The sequence below is a fragment of the Vulpes lagopus genome, chromosome 7, assembly GCF_018345385.1.
Source record: "Vulpes lagopus strain Blue_001 chromosome 7, ASM1834538v1, whole genome shotgun sequence".
Classification (NCBI taxonomy): Eukaryota; Metazoa; Chordata; class Mammalia; order Carnivora; family Canidae; genus Vulpes; species Vulpes lagopus.
The window spans coordinates 11,263,906-11,289,821 of NC_054830.1; the positions used below are offsets into that span (position 1 = coordinate 11,263,906).

The 25,916-nt window shown below is 44.3% G+C and overlaps 1 protein-coding gene across 1 annotated transcript in view; it reads right to left on the reverse strand.

The window, feature by feature from the left end:
* Window positions 1–25,651, reverse strand: part of BRD4 (bromodomain containing 4) — a 92,427-nt gene extending 66,776 nt beyond the window's left edge. Inside the window, exon 1 of the mRNA XM_041764183.1 lies at window positions 25,504–25,651. The gene's annotated coding sequence lies outside the window, so the exon portion shown is untranslated. The remainder of the gene's footprint in view (window positions 1–25,503) is intronic.
* Between the last annotated feature and the right edge of the window lie 265 nt (window positions 25,652–25,916).

Below are 25,916 nucleotides of genomic sequence, written 5' to 3' on the forward strand. Positions count from 1 at the left end.
AGGGCCTCAGGCAACCAGGTTTGGCCAATCCCAGCTTAAAAAAAAAAAAAAAAAGCAATTTGGAGATTCCCTGTAAGAGATGCCTAGCCTCAGTCAGAATTCCCAATATGGGCAGATGCAAAGAGGCAAATGGAACACGAACACATTTCCTGGGCTCCTTTGATGCCCCACCATAAATGCACTCTGTGGCATGCCATCAATGCTTCCTCCTTCCTGCAGCAATAGGTTGCCACCAGGCAGCCACCACCCTAGAACAGGACCCAACATTCTGGTTCTATCTATCCTTATAGCAAGTGGACACCCACTTCTGCATCTCATCCACCACAGATTGTAAGCAAAACGACGATTTAATTGCTGCTCCACAAAGAGCTTGTAAAGTAGTAGCTCTCATTTCTGGCTGCAAAGAGAACTGCTTGGGGAGCTTGTTTTAAAAACCCATGTGTGGAGCTGGGAGTGGGAGGAGGAGCTGACTACAAAGAGGCACAAAGAGAATTTGGGAGGATGCTGGAAATACTGTTTCTGAGTCCGGTAGTGCATTTGTCAGAGTGATTTTAAGTGATTTTACAGCATACAAAGTTAAGAAAATGAATAAACAGGGATGCCTGGGTGGCTCAGCGGTTGAGCGTCTGCCTTCGTTTAATTCAGGGTATGATCCGGGAGTCTGGGATCTGGGATTAAGTCCCACACAGGGCTCCTTGTAAGGAGTCTGCTTCTCCCTCTGCCTACATCTCTGCCTCTCTGTATGTCTCTCATGAATAATTTTTTTAATCTTAAAAAAAAAAAGAATAAACAAATAAACCATGATGGGATCCCACCCACTTCAGAACTGCTGCCATGCAAGGAGGGCAGACACAGACCTACAAATGCTGAACAAAAACAGGAATGGCCTGGTCTGAACACCAAGCTTCCAGAGCTGAGCTGGAAGACACAAGTCACAGATAGGCTCATGACTCTTCATCTGTGAACGTTCACAGGGTTGACCCTGAAGGCTATCCCAAGGATTAGCAGGCTTACAAAGGGTGCCTGCCATGTGTGAAGTGCCTGTTCAATCAGTTATTAGGAGTAAGGGGGAGGGAACCCAAATATTCTATTTTCTGGCATAGAAATCCACCTGTGTAGACTGAGAAAGGAAAGCTGTAGTAGTTGAAAGTAAAGAATGGGTTCTACAATTTGTGGTTTACACTTAAGACAACAAAGCAGCAAGACTAACAATCTTAAAAGAATAATAAAAACCCTTGTGGGCTGTACGACCACAGCATTTCCTGCACGCACATCAACTGAGGCAGAGAACTACTCCTAACTCAGAGCAGGGGGAAAAACTGATACTCAGCTTTTCCAGAGTGATTGAAGTATAGTTAACCTTTTGAAGCAACTAATTTGTGATACTCAAAGCTACTGAGTAGAACAATTTTTCAAACTAAATGCTTCCCAGAGGGCCTTGGCACAATATTAAAGTTTTGATTGAGGGCAACCCAGGTGGCTCAGCAGTTTAGCGTCGCCTTCGGCCCAGGGCATGATCCTGGAGTCCCTGCATGGAGCCTGCTTCTCCCTCAGCCTGTGTCTCCACCTCTCTCTCTCTCTCTCTCTGTCGCTTATGAATAAATTTAAAAAAAAAAAAAGAATAAAAAATAAAGTTTTGACTGAATCCCAAAACTAGTAAAGATATTTGCACCCGAGGTAGCTCATAGATAATGAAGTGTCAGAGAAGCAAGCAATTGCCTCCTGGCCAACAGCAAAACACCTTCGGGTACCTGTGGAATGAGGTCCTCTAATTAAAACATTTCATTGTCCTTACAATAAAATGCAACAAAGCCACAAGTAGGCAAAAGGTCACCCTACATCATAACACCTATTTTTGTGTATATAAGTTCACAGGGTTACCCAGAATCAACATTCTCCTCACAGTCTGTGTTCTAGTGTTGATAGGATGTGTGTACAGACCTGTCACGTTTAACAACGAGGTGAGGGCCACTGCTACCCATCACAAAGAAAGGCCAAAGTTCACAAACCACACCCAGCTGTTTTACTGAGATATTTCCAGTTTTCCAAGTGTGGACACACTACAGGGTTGAGAAGGATCAAGAAACATTTGATGAGGGGAAAAAAAAAAGAAACATTTGATGGTTTATTATTATATGCCCAGCTCAGTGGTCCTTCCATAAAAGGTGTTATGACAAAGCCCCTGGTCAAAATGCCAGCAAGAACACTGGGAAAGTCTAACTGGAAAAGGCTCACAGAAAGGGCACCATTCATCCACTGCAACAAACTCCATGAGCAGGATTTGATATCAATGCCCTTCGGTCTCCCAAAGTCCTCATTTTGACATATGACCACCCCCAGAGCACACAAAGATGTATCTATGTCTGCACAGGTACTCAATGTCAGCCACTAAACATGCTCTACTCAAGGCCTGAAAGCTTCTAGCTAGCAGAGTATCTCAGACCTAGGCTTGTAACTACACTAGGGTCCCCAGGAAGCAGCCATTTCTAGAATGCCTCAGATATCACACCAATTAGCTCTGGTACTGACTGAGCACCTGCCTGAATCAGGCAAGCTTTGCATACAGCTGAACATTCTCCAAGCTAGCCAGGGCCCTGCCAGAGGATTTGCTGAGCAGCCAAACCTAGCCTGGCCACGATGCCTGTAGTGGTTGGCAGGCGATGTATAAGCAACAACTTTCTCAGTTAGGTGCCAACTTTCCCTGAGTGTCCACATGCTTAGGGAATGCAGTTGGACTCACACCAATGAGCAATTACTGAATGCTTACTGAGGCTCAGGCCCAGTGTGCTGGGATGCTGTATTCCACACTCCATGAGAACCTTGCACAGGTAGGGATTAAGTTCTCAGTTTCATGGATGAGGATGCTAATGCTAGAAATCAGTCATTCATTCATCTGAGGTCAAGAAAACTGCACAACTTCCCACCCTATATTCAAAAATCATTTCCTGGGGGGATCCCTGGGTGGCTCAGAGGTTTAGCACCTGCCTTCGGCCCAGGGTGTGATCCTGGAGTCCCGGGATCAAGTCCCACATCGGGCTCCATGCATGGAGCTTGCTTCTCCCTCTGCCTGTGTCTCTGCCTGTGTGTCTCTCATGAATAAATAAAATCTTTAAAAAAAAATCATTCCCTGATGAATTAATGGTATACCTCTGAAAGGCAAATCCTTACAACTTTTAGAAAATTGAGAGTATTTGACTTCAGATGTTTTTCCCACTAACTGTAAAACAAAGATTCATAAATTCACCTATGTTAAAATTAACATCTGTTTGTCAAAAGACACTATAGGGGGCACTAAACTAGGGAAAAATATTCACAAAAACATGTATTATCCACAGAGATCTGGTATTCCGCTCTATAAACTTCTCCAAATCAATTAAAAAAGATAAGCTGGGGGCGCCTGGGTGGCTGAGTTTAAAAAAAAAAAAAGTCTCATACTTAAGATTTTATTTATCTATTCATGAGAGACAGAGAGAGAGGCAGAGAAGCAGGCTTCATGCAGGGAGCCCGTTGCGGGACTCGATACCAGGGACTCCAGGATCACGCCCTGAGCTGAAGGCAGACGCTCAGCCACACAGGCATTCCAAGAACAAGACTCTTGATTTCAGCTCAGCTCGGGATCTCAGGGTGATGAGACTGAGCCTGGCATCCAGCTCCACACTGGGCATGGAGCCTGCTTAGGATTCTCTCTCCCTCTCCTTCTGCCCCTCCCCCCACCAAACCTACCCCCACTAATGCATGAACAATGAACTAATACTCACTTTAAAAAAAAAAAGAGAGAGAGAGAGAGAGAGAGAAAGAGAAAGATAAGCTAAAAGAAAATGAGCAAAAATCAAAAACAGGCATTTCAACAATGACAGTGAATACACACAAAATAGTAGGTCTTAAAATTAACAAATCAGGGGATCCTTGGGTGGCTCAGTGGTTTAGCGCCTGCCTTTGGCCCAGGGCGCAATCCTGGAGTTCTGGGATCAAGTCCCACATCGGGCTCCCGGGATGGAGCCTGCTTCTCCCTCTGCCTGTGTCTCTGCCTCTCTCTCTTTCTATGTCTATCATGAATAAATAAATAAAATCTTAAAAAAAAATTAACAAATCAGGAAATAACAAATGTTGGCGAGGATGTGGAGAAAGAGGAACCCTCTTACACTGCTGGTGGGAATGCAAGCTGGTCCAGCCACTGTGGAAAAGTTTGAGGTTCCTCAAAAAGTTTAAAATAGAGCTACCCAACCACCCAGCAGTTGCACTACTAGGTATTTAGCCGAAGGATAAAAACATAGTAATCCCAAGGACACCTAACCCCAGTGTTTATAGCAGCAATGTTCACAGCAGCTAAACTATGGAAAGAGCCCAGATGCCCACTGACAGGGCATGATGTAGTATATATACACACAAGGGAATATTACTCAGCCATCAAAAAGAAAAAAAATCTTATCATTTGCAACAACCTGGACAAAACTAGAGGATATTATGCTAAGTGAAGTAAGTCAATCAGAGAAAGATTTATCATATGATTTCATTCATATGTGGAATTTAACAAACAAAACAGGATCATGGGGGAAGGGAGGGGAAAATAAAATAAGATGAAATCAGGGAGGGAGACAAACCAGAAGAGACTCTTAACTACCAGAAACAAACTGAGGGTTGCTGGAGGGGTTGGGGTGGTAGGGGATGGGGTAACTAGGTGATGGGCATTAAGGAGGGCATGTGATATTAATAAGCACTGGGTGTTATATACAACTGACAAATCACTGAACTCTACCTCTGAAACTAATAATGCACTATGTTATTGAATTTAAATAAAATTAAACTTAAAAAAAGATGATGCTCAGCCTCATTATTCTTCATTTCTCTGATAGCTGAAGCCACAATAACCTTTTGTATCCATCAATATTGCTAAAATATAAAAAATCCATTAATGCCAATGTTCGTGAAAATGTGGTCCAACACTTTAGGATGTGGGCAGATAAACTAATGGGATGGTTTCTGAAAATAATTTGGTATTAAGGCACCCCTGATGACCCAGTAATTCCACCCCTGGCACCTAGTGAAAAATTTGTATACAGCTCTCAGATGCACAAATGCATGCAGAAGAATGCTCATAGCAACAATGTTTTCTAATGACACCTATTCTACCCTGCCTTCCCCCTTCAATAAAAATAAATCTAAAGGGGGCACCTGCCTGGCCTAGTTGCTAGGGCATGCAAATCTTTTTTTTTTTTTTTAAGATTTTATTTATTTATTCATGAGAGACACATAGAGAGAGGCCGAGACATAGAGGGAGAAGCAGGCTCCCCACAGGGACTGGGATCCTGGGACTCCAGGACCATACTTCGAGCCAAAGGCAGATGCTAAACCGCTGGACCACCCAGGCATCCCGTAGGGCATGCGATTCTTGATCGTGGGGTTTTGAGTTCAAACCCTACATGTTGGGGATAGAAACTGCTTAAAAACAAAATCTTAAAATCAATCAATCTGAGCACCCAAATGTCCACCAATATGAGAATCAATTAATTGTGATACATTCACACTCTGCTGAGAATGTAGGAGCTATAGCTACCACCACACACATATACTTAAATGAAGAAGTGGCTGAAGTCTGCAAATTATGTGCTGGCATGGGTAATAAAGTTGAAAAACAGTAAGACTAAGTGATGTATTATTTAGAGGTACATGCATCTGAGACCAGAGTGAAAAAGGATGGTGACTTCAAACTTCAGGATTGGCAAGGAAATGAGGTAGGAAAAGAAGTATACACAAAGCAGAGGTGACTCAGCTGGTCATGCCAGGTCTTCTCAAGCTGAAAAGACAAATTAGAAATCAACTCAAATTTAAAGTGCAAATCACTACACCTTTAATCACATACAAATGAATCTACAGCATCTTCTGTGATATCAGAGCATGTCCCCTCTGCTGTGCCTGACAGCAGCAGCTTGTTATTAACACTAGAGCTACTTGATCCCAGACAGGATCTTCAAAAATTTGAGGGAGGTGGGGTGCTTTTGTTACCCCATTTAACTGACAGTGAAACAGAAACTCAGAGGTGAAGCAGCCTGTCCCAGATCACACTAATCATTCCTCCGAAAGCCAGTGAGTGCCAATTTTCAGCTTTAATACCACTAGTCGGGCAGCCCGGGTGGCTCAGCAGTTTAGCGCCGCCTTTGGCCCAGGGCATGATCCTGGAGACCCAGGATGGAGTCCCATGTTAGGTTCCCTGCATGGAACCTGCTTCTCCCTCTGCCTGTGTCTCTGCCTCTCTCTCTCTTACAAAAAAAAAAAAAAAAAAAAAACCCACTAGTCACAGCTCATCTGTTTAGCACCTTATGTGGTTTGTTCCATTTTCAAAATACTCTACTGGCCAGCGTAAAACACAGCAGAGACAGAGAATATCTACTAAGCATGAAACAAAACACTGAGTGACTAGCTCAGTCTAGTACCAGGACAAGAGAATGCCAATTGCAGTTTAACAGTAAAAAAGAGTGATATTGAGATTATGGCTGGTTTCAAAACCTGGGAGGCACAGTCTGTTTAAGATCCTTAATGAATCAAGCTCTCATCCTCTGCCCCTGACAAGAAGCTGTTTCAGCAACAAGCACAGAGTGGAAGAAGGGTTCTGAAGTAAATCTTTAGCCTCAGGTATACAAACATACACACACACACACACACACACACACACACACACACACACCATTGAGTAAAAAACCAGAAGGGAGAATGTGGATTGGAACCCTCACCTGAAGACATCAACACTGTATTATCTGAAAAGATCAATTAGGACATCACTAGAAAAAAAAGTTCACAGAAAGAAGTCCTACGATACAACTTCAAATTCAATCTCTAGACAATACCATGCAGCCAGATCTGTATACAGTGTCTTGTAACTGACATGTCACATGACAAGACTCATCTGGGAAGAAGTGTCCTCCTAGAACACTGAGAAAACAACTCCTTATCCTGCAATCGCTGCTTATCTGGAAGATCGAAAGGGAGAGTAAGAAGTAAAAGTTGAAACTAATTCAATTCTGCTAGGCTGAAAAGGAGTTTGTTACAATCAAAAAGACAAATAACAACAAGTGTTGGCAAGGATGTAGGGAAACTGGAACCTTCATATACTGCTGACAAGAATGTAAAATGGGGCAGCAACTTTGAAAAGCAGTCCAGCAATTCCTGGAAAGATTAAACATAGTTACCGTATAAGGAGGAAGTTTCACTCCTAGCTATATACTCAAAGGAAAACACGTATACACAGAAACTTGCACATGCAAATTCACTGCAGCATTTTTCATAAGAACCAAAAAGCAGAAATTGAGATGTCCATGAACTGATGAATGGATGGTCCCATTTATAAGGATATGACCAGAGTTTCTGAAAAAGAAAAAATCAAAATCTAAGCTGCTTTCTTTGGGGGGAGCCAAGCTGTCTAGTTTATTTATCCTGAGACTCTATGCTCACTTTTCAAGGTCAGGTCACATTTGGTGCTCCTCGCACTGGAAGGAGGAAGCAATCCAAGTAGTCCAAGCATAAGTCACAGGACACTGAGTTCAGGGAAAGGTAGAACCTGCCAAGACTGATGCTGAAAGTACCTCTCACCTCTGCTACATCTAATCATGAGTTGGTAAAGGGCCATCCCACTTAAAGAATTTCCAAAGTTAAACGGCTCTGGTCATTTTGAGGCAGGGCATAGAGAAATGTTAAGTTACAAGGATTCCACAAGCCTTTTCAGGATTAGACTGGCTGAAATGAAAATCAAAGTCAAGCTACTTGCCATGGAAAATTCTGTTAGTGCGTTGGGCAAAGAAGTCAAAAACTATGGGTAAATGAAAGGATAAGACCCAGGGAAGGGGTGGAGTCCAATGCATTTGCAACCAGTCACTTACTTTCTTTTAGGCTGCCCTGAAAGACCCCTGGCTCGACAGGGGACCCCCAGTGGAACCATTTCCTTCTTGTACCCTTGTGTCCACTTTTCACAGCTGCCTAATAAAAACTTTCCAATCCCAAGTCAGTTGCAGCATATAAACAGGACATGGGAATTTGTAGCAGGCTTCTGTATCCAAGTTCTAAACTGGAACCTGTGGTTCAAAAAGTAGGCAAGTGGCTATTTGTAAACTCATGTTCATTTCATTGCAGCACTGTTCCTAACAGCCAAGAAGGGGAAGCAATTCCAGTGTCCACCAACATGAGTGGATTAAGAAAACGTAGTATGTATGTACAATAGGATATTTTCTGCCTTAAAAAAGGAAATCCTATTATGTGACAACATAGATGAATCTGGAAGACACAGGGTAAGTGAAACAGGCTTGTTTCAAAAAGACAAATACTGCATGATTCCACGTATGCAAGGTATCTAAAATAGTCAAACTCCTAGAAACAGAAAGTAGTATGTGGTTGCCAAGGGGCTGGAGGAAAGGGGAAAAAGAGTTGTTACATGGATATAGTTTGTCTTGCAAGATGAAAAAGTTCCAGAGATCTATTGCACAGTAACGTGCACATACTAACTACTCTACACTTAAAAATGTTAAGATGGTAAAGTTTTATGTTGTATGTTTCTGACCAAAGAAAGAAAGAAAGACCAGATGGCTGCAACACAGATTCCTCAACTCAGAGAAGGAGGTAAGACTGTCCTTCACAGGGCTGGGTCAAATGGGATGCAACAGAAAGTAAGTGCTCAATAAACCCTATTAATCATACTATTAATAAAAACGAATGCTAGGAGTTTAGCATTAACTTTGCACATTTTATAATGCAATCAGAGTAAACCCAATGGGCCCTGAGGTCTGCTCTGCAGCCCACTAACAGAAGCTCTGTGGGCAGGCTTCATCCACCTGGTTTAGCTGACTCACTCAAGGCAGACCCACCACTGGCACTTTCTATAACCACAGCTCAGCCTTCAGTGGTGGCCTGAGCCTTTGTTCACATTCTCCACACCCAAAGATAATGGACCAAATGCACCAGCCCTTTCCCCAAAGCTCTGCTCACAAAATGGGAGAGGAGAGAGATGTATAGAATGAACGAAATGAAAGATGTCAGATAAAGCAAATTCCAAGGAGTAGGGAATTTTCAAGGCCATAAAAAGAAAAGAGCAGAGATTGGAGATACCATACTTACCTAGGTAATTGCAGTTCACTCCACAACGGTTAGCTTTCAAAGAAAAACCCTCTCCCTGAGCTGATGTAGCCTAATCCTCCACTTGAGTTAGGCTACACAGGCTTGGCTTTCTCTAGCCTGGGACCTTGCTAGGACTCCATTTCCAATCCTCCTGTGGGAACGGGAGCAAGGTACTTGCCATTCTCCACAAACCAGTCAGTTCCTGACTGTCCTCTCACTCTAAATGTGACCCCAGGTCCTTCCTCTTCTCTCTCCACATAGCCACAGAAGACTTCACCCATCCTTCTGGCAATGCCCAAAGTCTCCAATTCTGGCCTAGGCCTGCCTCTGCATTCCAGAACTGCATATCTACTTGCCTACAAGGCAGTGTCAACCACAAGCACCAGGGGACTAAACTAAGCCTATCTTCTCTAAAACCTGTCAAAGCAGGTACACTTGCTATGTGTTGATAGTGCTACCATGCTGAATGGATAACTCAGAAACTCAAGATTTTCCATTACTCTAGAAAGTTCCACAGGACACCACTGCTTTAAAAACTGTGACCAGGTCACAGGGCACCTGGCTGGCTCAGTCCATAGAGCATGTGACTTTTTTTTTTTTTTTAAGATTTTATTTATTTATTTATTCATGAGAGACAGAGAGGGAGGCAGAGACACAGGCAGAGGGAGAAGCAGGCCCCATGCAAGGAGCCTGATGCAGGACTTGATTTTCAGGACTCCAAGATCATGCCCTGGGCCAAAGGCAGGCACTAAACCACTGAGCCATCCAGTGATCCCCAAGTATGTGACTTTTGATCTCAGGGTCATGAGTTAGGTGTGGAGCCTACTTGGGAAAAAAGGGGGGGGGTAGGGGGAGTAGGCTACTGTAAAAGAAGATCTAAACGGGACCCTGAAAGATGGAGGGAAGGAGTACCTTGAAAAAGTAAATAATCGGGATGCCTGGGTGGCTCAATGGTTGAGCGTCTGCCTTCGGCTCAGGTCATGATCAGGGTTATGGGATCAAGTACCACATCAGGCTCTCCCTCTGCATGTGTCTCTGTCTCTCTGCATCTGTCATGAATGAACGAATGAATGAGAGAAAGAAAGAAGAAAAGAAAGCAAGCAAAGAATCAAAGACATGGGACAGCAGTCTGTCATAGAAGCGAGAGCCCAGAGTACCACAGGATGGGAATTTGGGTTTTAGCCTACATCCAGTGGGGTAATGCAGTGGGGTTTTAGAGCCGTAGGAGAATTCTGCCACAATAATAAACCTATTACATTTTGATCACATTCCAACTAACTTACTAGTCTAGTTTTCAGTTTTGCATGAAGCCTGTTAAACCACTTCTACCATTTTCTCTTGACTGGATTTTCCTCACAGCTACTCAGAGCCAAACTCTTACTCAATGAGATCATTTGTCATCTTACAAAGTCAAAGCAAGGTTTTAAAAGTAAAATGGTCTGTTTCTTCAGGGCACTCTTATTAAATGAATTACCACTTTTCTAGCACTGAGCCACTGTCCACACTGGACATATTATAGAACCCCTTCAACACTTGCCTCATTCTGCCCATCATGTTGTAACTGTACATGGCATACAGACATGGGAAACACTTTTATTCACCACTGAATCTTCACAGCACACACAGAATATAGCACAGTTCCTGATTACCTAAAGTCCCACACACGCCCTGGCAGAATCTGGCCTGTTTGCCTTAGGCAGAGAATTTCCTTTAAACAAGAGTCCTCAGGGACGCCTGGGTGGCTCAGCAGTTGAGCATCTGCCTTTGGCCCAGGCCATGATCCTGGAGTCCCGGGATCAAGTCCCACACAACGGGCTCCCTGCATGGAGCCTGCTTCTCCCTCTGCCTAGGTCTCTGCCTTGCTCTGTGTCTTTCATGAATAATAAAATATCTTAAAAAAATAACAAGAGTCCTTAAGTGGGAAATAAGCACTCATGAGCTAGAACTCAATTGCACCCTACAATAAAAGCACCATTTGAGACAGACAGACTCACCATAATCCTAAGAGATCATCCAGTTCACACCCCTGATTTAACAAGCCTGGGGAATACGGGCTTAAGATGAAGTTTACTCCAGCTTACTGACTGCCCCAAACTCCCTCTTTTGTACTCAGACTTTCACTAGAGTAACAAGGAAAAAAAGGTGAAACCAAATCAAGACAGGTGGAATTTGATTCCACTCATGTGAATTACTCCATGAGACTCCTAAGGAGGGTGGCATTGCATTTAATGACCAGATCCCCACATGAAGAGAGATTTACCCAGCCAGAGTAATGACCCTCCCTCCTCTGACCATCCCCCACCCTGCTGAGTGCCTCCAAGGGAAAGGCGCTTTGCCTGCTGAATGTTCAGTCCAGATCTCCATCCAGGCCTCAGCTGTCCCCACAGGTGGACCAACCAAAATGCGAGCTCTTTTCCTACACTCACAGCTGGAAGATCTCTCTTCCTTCAGGGTGGCTGGCCTATAACTCTCAGGAGGCACTCTCTACCCTGCCCACATTACGGTACCATCCCAACCATCTGCACGTGGCAGATTCTCTCCTTCCACAACTTGCAGAACAGAAGTCAAGAGCATGTGGAGGAGTGCCTGGCTGGCTCAGTTGGAGTGCAACTCTTGACTTTGGGGTTGTAAGTTCAAGCCCCACATTGGGTGTAGAGATTACTTAAAAATAAAATCTTAGGGGTGCCTGGATGGCTCAGTGGTTGAGCATTTGCCTTTGGCTCAGGTCATGATCCTGGGGTCCTGTTACTGAGTTCCAAGTTCCACATCAGGTCCCAGCAGGAAGCCTGCTTCTCCCTCTGCCTGTGTCTCTGCCTCTTTCTGTGTCTCTTATGAATAAATAAAATCTTAAAAAAATAAAATTAAATTAAAAAAATAATACAAAATATTGGAAAAAGTTATCTTTAAAAAAGAAAGAGCACGTAGGCTCTGGAGCCAAGCCCTGCCACTTACCAGCTCTGTGCCCTTGTATCCCTCTCCTCAAGTGACTGAGCACTCTGGGCATCAGCTTCCTTTTACAAAATGGAAATGATACTAGTACTAGTACCCAGTTAGTTTCTTTCTTTTTTTTTTTTTTTAAGATTTTATTTATTTATTCATGAGAGACACAGACAGAGGCAGAGACACAGGCAGAGGGAGAAGCAGGCTCCATGCAGGGAGCCCAACGTGGGACTTGATCCCGGGGCCTCCAGGATCACACTCTGGGCTGAAGGCGGCGCTAAACTGCTGAGCCACCTGGGCTGTCCAGTTTTCTTAAGACTTAAGGAAAACAGGAGCCTTGCTTAGAAATCTAGCACCTGGGATCCCTGGGTGGCGCAGCGGTTTAGCGCCTGCCTTTGGCCCAGGGCGAGATCTTGGAGACCCAGGATTGAATCCCATGTCGGGCTCCCTGCATGGAGCCTGCTTCTCCCTCTGCCTCTCTCTCTCTGTGTGTGACTATCATAAAAAAAAAAAAAAGAAATCTAGCACCTGAGCCATACTAACCACTCAAATATTCACTAAAACAGAGTGCTCATAAACATATACTCAAGCTTCCCCTCTGGGGAAACAGTGGGAAAGAAGAGACCCACACTGCAGCTCTGTACACTAAGGCAGACAAAGACAGCCAGGTGACTCACGTTCTACTTCACCATTTCAAATTAGGCAAGAAGTTAATAGGAAAAAAAAAAAAAACCTGTACGTTCAGAAAATATAGTTCTACCCTTTATGGGATACTTTTCACAAAGAGTCATAGATCAAAAGATAAGCACTGCCTCAAGGTGAACAAAGGGACTGTGGGGATCTGGCAAGCAGAAAGAGCCACAGGCCAGGGAGGGCATTCAGCCCTCTCAAGTACAAGGGAAGGATGCTCAGGGTTCCCAGAGCAAACAGACCTGGAGATGTCCTGAGAGAGGACCCTGAAGACAGGCCACCTAAACTATAGGCTGCATATGTTGCAACTCAAAAGGATTCCAACACTGACAACTAAAAACTACATTCCTGGGATTACAAAGATGCATGTTATGATTCTGAAATAGATGAACACAAAGGTGGTGTTACTTCCAGACAACTTATCTGTCAGCTCAATTGTTTCCTAGTGTCAAAAGGAAAACAAATGGGGGGGATCCCTGGGTGGCGCAGCGGTTTGGCGCCTGCCTTTGACCCAGGGAGCGATCCTGGAGACCCGGGATCGAGTCCCACGTCGGGCTCCCGGTGCATGGAGCCTGCTTCTCCCTCCGCCTATGTCTCTGCCTCCCTCTCTCTCTCTGTATCATAAATTTAAACAAAAAAAAAAAAAAAGGAAAACAAATGGGGACACCTGGGTGGCTCAGCGGTTGAGCGCCAGGTTGAGCGCCGGGTTGAGCGCCACCGCCTTCAGCCCAGGGCGTGATCCCGGAGACCCGGGATTGAGTCCCACGTCAGGCTCCCAGCATGGAGCCTGCTTCTCCCTCTGCCTGTATCTCTGCCTCTCCTCTCTTGTGTCTCTCATGAATAAATAAAATCTTAAAAAAAAAAAAGGTAATTTTCAATGAAGATTATAAATGAAAACCTACACATGGAAGGAACCACCTTTTATAAAACTCTTCCACATATCCTATCTTGCCTGTATCTCTTAATTACAAAATAGGGGAAACTGCTCAAACAAACAAAAAAAAAAAACATGCCTATACAGTAAGATTGTAATTCAACTGAGCAGAGCAATGGGATTAATAAAGCCAACACCAGGAAATGAAAGGGTGAAATATACATCAGCACGTAACAAGCTTAATCTTTGAACTTCAGAGATTAAGGAGGAGCAAGGGAGTTTTTAATATGCACCATTCTTAGAAGTAACAGGAGTTCTTTTCCATCCTCCATCACCTCTGCCCCAATTACAGAAGTATGAATTATTCAAGTTTATGGTATTGTGTTTCCTACTCCTTCCACCATAGGGATGTGGGTAGAGAGAGTGCCATCATGCACACACCTGGAGTAGCATGTTCATATTCCTAAGCAAAAACATTATGTTGAAGGATGATACTTTGCCCATTCCACAAGTTCTATCTCCCTCATTGTGCAGTTCTAGTGTATGCATGAACGGAGTCCCACAGCAGAGACCAGATACTAAATCACAGCAGGGACCCACAGCCATAACTCTAAGCCTACCCACATCCAACACCACCCAATGGGCTGGTGGGTTACCTTCTGCAATAAAGGTTCCAGGCCAACACCAAATCCTGGAGACAGTTTTACCAACAGTGGCGTCTTCAGTGAACCAAAAACTCCCTTCTCCTCAGCCAATGAGAGGCCCATTCTGACACTCCTTATCCCCAGGAAGGAAAACAAGCTGGGAAAGAGGGGTGCATTGGGGATCTTGGGCCAGTTTGTGCCATTGGTGACACTCACGCTGACAGCTCTATAAAACCCCCTGGAGGATTTCACAAGGACAATCCAAAATGGGCACTCCACACTGTTTCCATGTTATGTATTTGTAAATGTCCGCAAAAACAGGCTGCGTGCAAAAAGAAAAGTCTTAAAAACCACCAAGAGCCTTTTAATTAATATAATGATAAACTTCTCGTTCTCAAAGTAAAATCCAGGAAATTTATTTTAGTACATGCTCCTTAGACGGACTTTACGTTTCCGAGAACCATCTCCCCAACTGTTCAATGTTCAGGCATATACATTTTTTCTGGAGAAAGGACCTATAGCATTCATCACATTCTCAAGGGGACCCTCTGACCTCCCCTCACGTTAAGGGAAGCTCTAGTGAGGAGGAGGGCTGGTCTCATCTTTGGCCACTGGATCCTCAATTATTCGGAGTCCCCAAAGGACTGAATAAATCCAACAGCAAGAACTGTAGGAAAATGATTACTCTAGCAGTCCTTAACACTTGTTTTTGATTATGGAAATCTGAGTAGGCTTTCTGTAATACTAGAGGAATGTCAAGCAGCAGACTTTACAAGAACTTAAGTACAGAAACAGCTTAGCAAATGGCAAAATTACAACTGTAGTTTTCACAGGCATGGACGAAAGATGAACCCAGTCTACTGAAAAGTTCTCCATTACAATTTCATTCATGCAAGCATTTACTGAAATTTATCTACCTGGTTCCTTTTCCAAGTTGTGCCCTGTGCTTCCTCGATGTTATAAACCCATCTTACCCCTGTGCTTCCTCAGGGCTGCTTTTCTGGTCAAACTGAACCCTGTCCTCACTGGTGACCTGAGTCCTCTCATCTCCCTCAAAGAGATTTGGCTTGACTTCTCTCACAGGTCCCATAGCAGCTCCCTCTGTACCCGGTACCTGGTAAAAAAAAAAAAACCCTTTCATTTAATCCTCTACCAAAGGATTTGGAATACATAATCCCTAAGCATCTTCACTTTACCCTTTTCTTTTTTTTTTTTTATTTTTTTTTTTAATTTTTTTTTTTAAATTTTTTATTTATTTATGATAGTCACAGAGAGAGAGAGAGGCAGAGACACAGGCAGAGGGAGAAGCAGGCTCCATGCGCCGGGAGCCCGACGTGGGATTCGATCCCGGGTCTCCAGGATCGCGCCCTGGGCCAAAGGCAGGCGCCAAACCGCTGCGCCACCCAGGGATCCCAACTTTACCCTTTTCTTGTGTTACTCATCCTGAGCTAATTTTAATTGTTTTTTTTTTTTTTAAGATTTTATTTATTTATTCATGAGAGACAGAGCGAGAGAGAGGCAGACACAAGCAGAGGGAGAAGCAGGCTCCACGCAGGGGGTCCCATGTGGGACTCGATCCTGGGTCTCCAGGATCAGGCCCTGGGTTGAAGGCGGCGCTAAACCCCTGAGCCACCTGGGCTGCCCTAATTCTGGTTTATGACTTAGTATGGAAAATTAGCTTCCCTTTCAGCCATCCAAAATTTCTTGCTTCCAATTAGGGGGCACACTACTTCTAGTGCAAAAAACAGACTGCTCTGGGCATGTGGATGCCTTAATGGCTGAGGGTCTGCCTTTGGCTCAGGTCATGCAGGGTACTGGGATCCAGTCCCACATGGGACTCCCCATGGGGAGCCTGCTTCTCCCTCGGCCTATGTCTCTGCCTCTCTCATAAATAAAATCTTAAAAAAAAAAAAAAAAAAAAAAAAGACTGCTTAACTAAAGTATTCCATCTAGCTGCTGGAGCTACTACTTGACGTGAGCAAGTGGAGGACAGAGATGGGCTACAGATGCCATGTTTGAGGCAAGGTAGTTTGACATTCCCATTCTGCACATGGTAGGTGATGGGCAATGATCCAAGACAGAGTCTCCTGCCATCAGCACTACTGGGGAAAACTCAATCTTGACCTTGAGATCAGTATATGAGAGACAGGTAACAAGATCTGATGTCCCTGCTTGAGCCCTTAGATTCAGCTAGCTGTGCCTGAGACACCGACTTCTTATCACATAAGCCAACAGAGTTCCCTTTTGACAGTTTCACGTTTATTATTTGTAAGAGACCCAACCAATAAAATTATTTCCAAAAAAAGAGAAAGAAAGATATCTTAAATAAAAAGTTGGAAGGATGGTTTATGAGAATAAAGGACAGGTAGTTTGCCTCACACACTTGAAGAGACAAAAGGCCCAAATGGAGTCACTTGTGCTAAGCCCCACAGTCACCAAACTGAGACTTAATACCTAATTATAGTTTCAACTTCTCCAAGGAGTGGAATTTTAAACCAGTCAATCTGGAATTACCTGGTCAGCACCAGTGAGGTAATCTGCCCAAAAGACAGACCCCAGCCCCTAAAGAAAGGTGACCTTTCCTAAAACAATCTACTCTTTGCTGTTTACAACTTCCTCATCCCCCCCCACCCCGTCCCCAATAAAAATTTTTCATTTTATACAGCTCTTTGGAAATCCTTTCCATTTACTAGGTGAGATGCTGCCCTATTCATGAATCATTGAAAAAAGTCAACTAAGATCTTTAAAATTCACTTGGTTGAACTTTTTTTAATACACACACAACCCTCATATACTTGTTTTGCCTGTTGCAGACTGACAACCTTCAACACTATATGCTTCAACTCTCCCATCCACTCTACCTCCTACAGAGTGCTTAGCAAGCAGTGGGTACAATCCAAGTCACCTACTTCTAGAAAGCATATGCAGGAGTCACCCTTAGACAAGTGAGGGAGAAACAGATTGTAAAAGGGTTGAAAGAAGAAACTACCATCAAAGTCCCCACAGTTATAAGTGAGTGGTACCTAAAACAATGTTATTTCACACAGTTCTGACAGGACCCACAATTAAGATACAGGTTTTATCACGTACACAGCAATACATAAAATAAAGGTTTATGAAATACTCTTCAGGGATCCCTGGGTGGCTCAGCAGTTTGGCGCCTGCCTTTGGCCCAGGGCGCAATCTGGAGTCCCGGGATCGAGTCCCACATGGGGCTCCTGCCATGGAGCCTGCTTCTCCCTCCTCCTGTGTCTCTGCCTCTCTATCATCAATCAATCAATCAATCAATCTTAAAAAAAAATACTGGGATCCCTGGGTGGCGCAGCAGTTTGGCGCCTGCCTTTGGCCCAGGGCGCGATCCTGGAGACCCGGGATCGAATCCCACATCAGGCTCCCGGTGCATGGAGCCTGCTTCTCCCTCTGCCTGTGTCTCTGCCTCTCTCTCTCTATGACTATCATTAAAAAAAAAAAAAAAATACTCTTCAATGTGTAACACTCTTTGACATTTCCTTTCTTCCCCTTAAAGACTGCAACCCTTTACTTCACATCATTACCCTCAGTTTGGAAGCGGAAAAAAAAACATATAAAACAAGAATGACTTTCTTTTAAAATCGAGACTCTGGTCAAAGTTCTCTGGAGCCCAAACTTACTACCCTACTACCCTTTTTTACATATGAGAAACTGAGGCTTGAGAGGGTATGTGACTGGTCCAACACAAGTACAGTGTGTTCTCATGCAAGCACGTACTGTGTGTACATACATGTACACACACACATAGCGTTGGCACATTCCACACTCCATGCAATTCTCCTGTTTCAACCCTCAGATTAACAATTTGCTCCCACCAAATAAGAGGTTTCCTCAGAAACAACGGAAAAGGGACGCCTGGGTGGCTCAGCGGTTGGGCGCCTGCCTTCGGCCCAGGTTGTAGTCCTGGGATCCAGGATCGAGTCCCACTTCAGGCTCCCTGCATGGAGCCTGCTTCCCCCTCTGCCTGTGTCTCTGCCTCTCTGTCTCTCTCTCTCTGAATAAAATCTTTAAAAAAAAAAAAGGAAAATGTTTCAAGTGTAAAATCCCCAGACTGATCTCACTCTCTTCCTTTTTTTCTTAAAACCCCAAACAGGGACGCCTGGGTGGCTCAGCCGCTGAGCATCTGCCTTCGGCTGTGAGCCTGGAGTCCCGGGATCCAGTCCTGCATTGGGCTCCCTGCAAGGAGCCTGCTTCTCCCTCTGCCTGTGTCTCTGCCTCTCTGTATGTCTCTCATGAACAAATAAAAATCTTAAACAAAACAAAACAAAACCACAAAACAATCTCAAAGGCCAATTTGCCCATAGAATGTGTATATGTTATTGCGTGGCATAGGACAAGTGGGGACATTGGCCACACACAAGGGCATAGGAATTACTAATTCCTGTTTCTGGAAATTGCATAATACAAAGCCCAACACCTCTTTCTCTGGCACTGCTTCCACAATGTGTCAGTGCCTCTTGACAGCTACCAGGAACAAATAAGAACTTTCAGCATTAAATGGAACCAAGACAAGGAAGGTGACCAATGCAGAGTAGGGTCTGGACAGCTTTTCTCAAAGCCCTTCAGGCAGAGCAAAGCAAGCACTCCCTTCAGACCCCACTCAGTACAACTACATTACAGACTTGAGCCCTCCCTCCCCTCCCTCCACCTTCTGACCACCTGCCAATGCTCAGGTATACAGATCCCACTTTACAGATATGGAAACTGAGGTTTAGAGAATTTATGTAAATCAAGTTAGGTCAAGAGCAGAAGTGGGTAGGGCTGGGACTGAACCATGACAGTGGACTCCACAGTTCTCCCTCTCCAGTGAAACAGCTCCAACCAAGCCTACTCTCCACAGCAAAGACCTAGTATTCCGACATCGGGCAGAAGAAGCCAATAGTTGTCAAGGAAAAAAAAAAAAAATCACAGAAAAATAGCCTATACTTAGGATGAACTAAAAAAAGTCTAGGTATGTCACAGATCAAAAAGAATAAATGGCATATACGTTGAAGCACTCTTAATTTGCAGTTAAATGCTTAGCTTTGGCTGATATCTGAAAAAAAAAATTTCTCCAATTGAATTTAACACAACAAAACAACCTATATGACACTGGATCTTGATAGTCCCTAGTAATGGTGACTGACATCAACTTGTTAGCCTGGTCAACAAGGCCCAAAGTCTAATCATTAGCAGGACCTCAGTCTCCCAACCAGGAAAGTGGAGTTATCCCATCCAGCTGACTGCCTCTCTTGCAGGGAAAGGCTGACTTGTGACCCAAACCTTCCTGGAGACCAGAATCCTGCCATGCTCAGATGTCAACACAATTCAAATTAGGGCCAAAAGAGGCAAAGAAGATAGGGAGAGATGCTGTGCTTGTAACTCTAGAAAAACTTTGCCCAACTGGCACCCTAACCATCACCTTTTACTCAGATAACCAAGTTTTAATGAAATAGAAAACTTCCATTTTAGGCCCAAAAATACACCAGGTCACCTTTCCCTGCTAGATCATTTCCCCAAACTCTGCAGCCAACATCCCAGAGTGGATGTTCCCAGAGCCACTGAATTTTCCCTGATCCTATTACCATAATTTTTAATCTCGGTATCAGATAAAAACAAATCCTCACTTAAAAAAAAAACAACAACACCCTAATCCCCACTTTAAATCACTCCCTCCATTGGTCTCCATGCACCATTCACTTGGAAGGAACACACAACATGGGGGGGGGGGTTGTAGAAGGCACCTGGTTGACCTTGGTGTTACCTGGTGACATGATTTCTAGGAGTACCAGGTGATGCAGCTTCCTGGCCTTCAGGAGCTCTACTCTCATACCTAGCTACCTCTTCCCACTTCAATTCTTTACCCTGGGCAATGACAGCAATTAAGTAGCTAACCTTGAGAGGGTATTGCCTCATTTTGCCCTCAGCTGGAAAAAAAAGTAAAGAAAAGAAAAGAAATTTGTGGGAGATTGAAAGACAGGCTGAAAGCCACAAAGGTGGCAGCAGGGCCAAGACTCAAACTGGAGTCTGTCTCACACTGGTAGTATTAGTCTTTGGAGAGGATTAGATGCCAGGGGGCTGCATGAGCCCTCCCCAGAGCATTCAGATAACACTGGGCTCCTATCACAGGATCAGGAATTCTGAGACTTGATTTCAGGAAACAAAGTTCAACTATGGCAGGATAGAGTATAGAGAGGTCAAAGAGCAAGATGTCGAGACACATTTGCTTCTCAGAAGCCCTCAGAACATACTCAAGAGGACATTTTGTTTTTACCCAATTGCTTTTTATGGGGGCAAAAATGTTAAAAGAAAAACCCTCACTCTTACAAACAACACTATCAACTATAACTGGAGAAATGGACATTCTTGGAACTTTTCTGGAAAACTAATTTATCAAGGTTTAAAAAATGCACACCCTCTGATCTAGTGATTCCCTCTCTAAACATGAAAAAAGAACACTTGATGGGGACCCCTGGGTGGCTCAGTGGTTTAGCGTCCGCCTTAGGCCCAGGGCGTGATCCTGGAGACCCAGGTCGAGTACCCACCCCACGTCAGGCTCCCTGCAGAGAGCCTGATTCTCCCTCTGTCTGTGTCTCTGCCTCTCTGTCTCTCATGAATAAATAAAATCTTAAAAAAAGAACTTGAAAATTGTGTCCAAAAATAGAATTATAGCACATTCCTATGGTAGAATATTAGGCAACTATTTTTTTTTTTTAATTTTTATTTATTTACGATAGTCACGCAGAGAGAGAGAGAGGCAGAGACACAGGCAGAGAGAGAAGCAGGCTCCATGCACCGGGAGCCCGACGTGGGATTCGATCCTGGGTCTCCAGGATCGCCCTGGGCCAAAGGCAGGCGCTGCGCCACCCAGGGATCCCTAGGCAACTATTTAAATAGGGCATCTTGGAAGTGTTCACAATGCAGGATTTTTTTTTAAAGAGTATAATCTAATTTTGTTACTCATAAATAGAAAAAAATGGAACACGAATGAGATTAAGGGATAGTTTTTGACACTTCACATTACGTTAACATTGTTATTTTTCAAATTATTTCAAATGACCATGAACTGCTTTAGCTTAAAGGAGAGAGAGAAAAAAAAAAAGACCCTTACAGTCTCATTTTCAAATGATGGTGGACCAATCAGTGCTATTCCCCTTCAGGGATCAGTCAAGAATGGGACAGATGGCTGTTTGCCCTAACTTTGACACTGGACTTCATCTATTTCTTTAGAAATGGGATATATCCCAGGATTTAAACTGGGACGTGTGGGTGCAGTTTAATGAGTTGTAGCCTGCTTAAACTAAAGAAGAAAATTCAAGGTTTTAATAATAACCCTTTACAACAGCAAAAGTTTGTGGAGTGCATATTCCAGAAAGGTTTCTGTGCATTACTAGCATTTCAAACTGTTCTCTAGGAATGTACAATTTTTAAAAAATAAGCTGGGATCAAATCACACAGACTGCACTACAGGCAACATACTGGCATCCTTGCACTTCCATTTCCTCATTTTTTAAAATGGGTACACCCACAGCTCAGCAAGCTTTTCTTTTAACCCCTTGTGAAAGCACCAGAAATCAAGGCACTTAAAAAGTCATTGCACATCCTCAAATAGCTACCTACCAAGACCCAGCAATTCCATTGAATATCTATCTACTCACGAGTAAATGTCTGTACAAAAAAACTTGTACGTGAATGTTCACAGTGGCCAAAGTGGAAACACCCCAAATATCCACCAACCAATGAATGGATAAATAAAATGTGTAATGTGTTCACATAATGGAATATCATTCAGTCATAAAAAGAATGAAGTACTGATTCATACTATAGCAAAAACCTTGAAAACATACTGAAAGAGATCAGATATAAAAAGCTATATATTGCATAATTCCTGAAATACCCAGAAGAGACAAATTTATAGTGACAGAGAATAGATTGGTGGTTGCCAGGCCTTGTGGGGGGCGGGGGGGTACAGAGAGTGGCTATAAAGGGGTTTATTTTTGTATGAATGAATGTAAATGTCCTAACATTGGTTGTGGTGATGACTGCACAACTCTGAATATACTACAAACTACTAAATTATACACTTTAAACTGGGGAACTGCATTGTGTGTGAATTCTATCTTGATAAAGCTGTTACTTCTTTAAAGAAGAATATTTGAGGAAACACCTGAGTGGCTCAGTTAAGCGTCCGTCCAACTTCAGCTCAGGTCATACATGATCTCATGGTTCTGGGATCAAGCCCTGCCATCAGACTCCTTCCTAAGTGGGGAATCTAGTCTACATGTCCCTCTCCCTCTCACCTTCACTCATTCTCTCAAATTCTTAAAAAAAAAAAATATATATATATATATATATATTTTTTTTTTTATTTTAACAGTGTAATGCCCAAGTTATACACAATTTGTATTCAGTACATATTTGGAAATGGATATGTTAGTAAAGAACACTCACCAAAGAAAAGTCACATGCAAATACCTTTTTTATCTTCCTTTTGCACATAGTTAAAAGCTCGGGTACTAATCGCTGAAACTGGGCAATCACATACACACAAAACCCGAGTATTAAAAAGAAAACGCTCAATGCTAAAAAAAAAGTTTTTATTGACAAGATTAGATTCACATTTAGAAGTGCTGCCCATACATGTTTATTACCCACTTCATCTCCCTCTTAAAATACTTTTCTCAGGCCAGTATTGAACCATAGCCCAAACCCACTCACCACATTTCAAACTAAGTGGGAAATGTACAGTAGACAGTGCACAGAAGCAACTGCATGCCACATTGCCAGGACTATAAATAAGTTCACTCCAATTTCTGGACTTTAGCATCCTAGTTAAAATTCACATTACTTGTAAATCACTACAAACCAATTATGTGCCTTCCTAACAATTTAAGGGGAATTATTTGCGTTTGGTATTAGGGACATGCCAAATTCCTCCTGTACAATTATCTCTCCAGTTTGTTCACTCAAAGAATATTTATTTAAGGTACTCTTCTGGGATGTAACAATTAAAATAGGCAAAACCAAGCAAACATAATCCCGCCTGCATGGAACTTACATTCCATTAAAACAAACAAAAAAAATAAAATATTATTTTTTACAAACTCATGACTTATGAATTTAAAATGAACTGTCAGCACCTGCAAAGAATCCCATTTCTCACTTTGCAAACATGCAATCTTTGCTAAACACCAGAAGTCACAAAGACTTATGAAATATTAGTAGCAGTTTCCAATGGCAAACTTTTCTTTCCTTTTTATACACTTCCCAGGAACATGAAGACAAACATGATCTACAAGTTTATTAAGAATCAGAAATGAAATACTTTACAACTGTGACAGATGACAGTGGGTTGTCAAAAGATTTAACAGCCCAGAATCTGCAAATCATTGAAGTACCAAATGGTTTTGCTTTAAATTAAGAACAAGGACTCCAACCTCCTTCCAAATCCGTAAATCTCAAGTCATTCAATAACCTGAATTGTGTAACAGAAAAATATCGCATCCTCCCAACCTCCAAGAACAAAAGTGCAATTTAGTACAAAGATCACAACAACTGGCTCAAAAAGGTAACTTTTGGAAACAAAGTCTAAATTCCTTTAAGCAATTCAATAATTTAGTGGAAATTTTACAAAGTGGCCAATAATTATCTTGCAATTCTTTGGTAATTTTTTTTTCTACCACCATCCAAACTAAGGGGAAGCTAGCCATACTGACACCCTAAACAGCCAACCTATCCTTAAAATATAGCCACTTTCAAGTTCCAACTTTTCTTTGGTGGCAGACCTCCGTATCTTTAACAAATTAGCTGGGGCTGAATTCTATCTAAAAACACACAGGTGGGCTCATCTTCCAGTTAAGACCAAAGTAAAGTGATCTTATTAAGAGATTTACTCCACAGCTTGAGCCCGTAGATACTGTTTTCTACTAAAGACAGAAGTATGGTGGATAACTGGGGAGAAATGCATTTTGTTTCAGGTCATGCTCTTCCTTCTATAGTCAACAGAAACCGTCTGAGAGGTTTATCTTCCCCAGGTTGAAGTTTTGGGGGAAAACCGGTTGGTTATCTATTACACCTTGAAAATAGATAATCCCCATCCAAATTAAACCAAAAAGAATGCTTTATTAAATTACTGGCAAGGTCATAAAACAGATTTTACCATCCCAAGTCTACCTGGTATTGAAAACACATTCATAAATCCTGCCGAGTATCGCTTTCTTTACCACTTCCAAACTACAAATTCTAAGGACTCACAACTTAAGGAACTTGACAGCCCCATTCATAAAAATATCCCAACCATGATTACAGCACGAAAGAGCCACTGGCTTAGAGGTACACTGAGACTCGCTCTCTGTAAACACAGACAAGTAGAGCCGTCTCAGAGGGAAGCAAAAACACGTCAATTCTCACGAAACACAAACTCCAAGAGGTCACTTCTTGCATCCAACACACATATAAATGAACCCAAAGACCAGGGCCATAAACCCCACCAGGTTGCAGAAACATTAAATGAGTAAACAAATGAGAATAACATTTCAAAAAAAAAAAAAAAAAAAAACCACAGCGCGTGGTCTTCAGTATATATGGGAGGTCAGCCACTCAGCCAAAGCACATGACTCATCCACGGGCCTGAATATAAGTATTCACACTGTCCACTACACCAAAGTGGGATTTCCCATTTTCGTCCAAGGCCGGGCCTTGGGGGCAGCTCGGCTGGGTAAAGTTGTGCTGTTTCCGTGGGGAGGGGGGGGAGAAGGGGGGGGTGTCATTTTATTTCGCTGAATCACAACTCCCCCACATCCCCACCCCAAACCACCACCCCGCACAACACCGCGAACAGACGAGGCCGTGGCAAGGACGCCAGCGAGCACCGACCCAGCAAAACAAAGCGCCCGGCGCAGGGCTGCCAGGTTGGGAGTGGGTGGGTACAGGGGGTCAGATTCGCCCCCACACAGCACCGCTCCCACCGCCGGGAGTGTCTCCGGGCAGGCGTGCGGCGGCAGCCTCCTCCCTCCGCCCGGGGACCAGCCCCATTCTCCGCAGAGCTCCGGGGACGGCCGGGAAGGCGAGGAAATGGGGGCGGGGGCGCGCTGCCCCAATCCGGGCAGGACGACCCAGGCGCGGGGGGGGGGCGGCGCGCGCGCTAAGCCCAGCCCACGTGAGCGTCTGGGCCGGGGCCGAGCCAGCCCCCGGGACCGCGGTCGGGGACAGCGGCGCCCGCGGCCACCACGCCGGGCCCGGACTTACCGGGGCCGGGCGCGCCGCGAGCCCCGCGGCGGCCGCTTCCTCCTCCTCCTCCTCCTCACTTGACAAAATGGCGGCGGCAGGAAGTGCCGGGCGCCTCGGCCCGCCCCCCGCCCGCCCCCGGCCACCCGCCCCGCCGCGGCGCCCGCGCCCCCCGCCCGCGCCCCCGCCCCGCCGGCCAGCCCGAGCCGGGGAGCGGCGGCGCCAACCGCCGGGCACCCGCGAGCGCCCCGGCCGCTCCGACGCCAACGGCGCAGGCCGCCCCGGCCCGGCGCAAGCGGCACGGCGCGCGGACGCGGGAGGCCCGCAGGCCCGAGCCCGCGTCGCCCCGGCCTCCCCGCCCCCGCGCCGCGCCGATGGCGTAGGTGCTGGCGCACCGGCCCCATTACGCAATGCAGGTTACGCGGGCCGCGCCG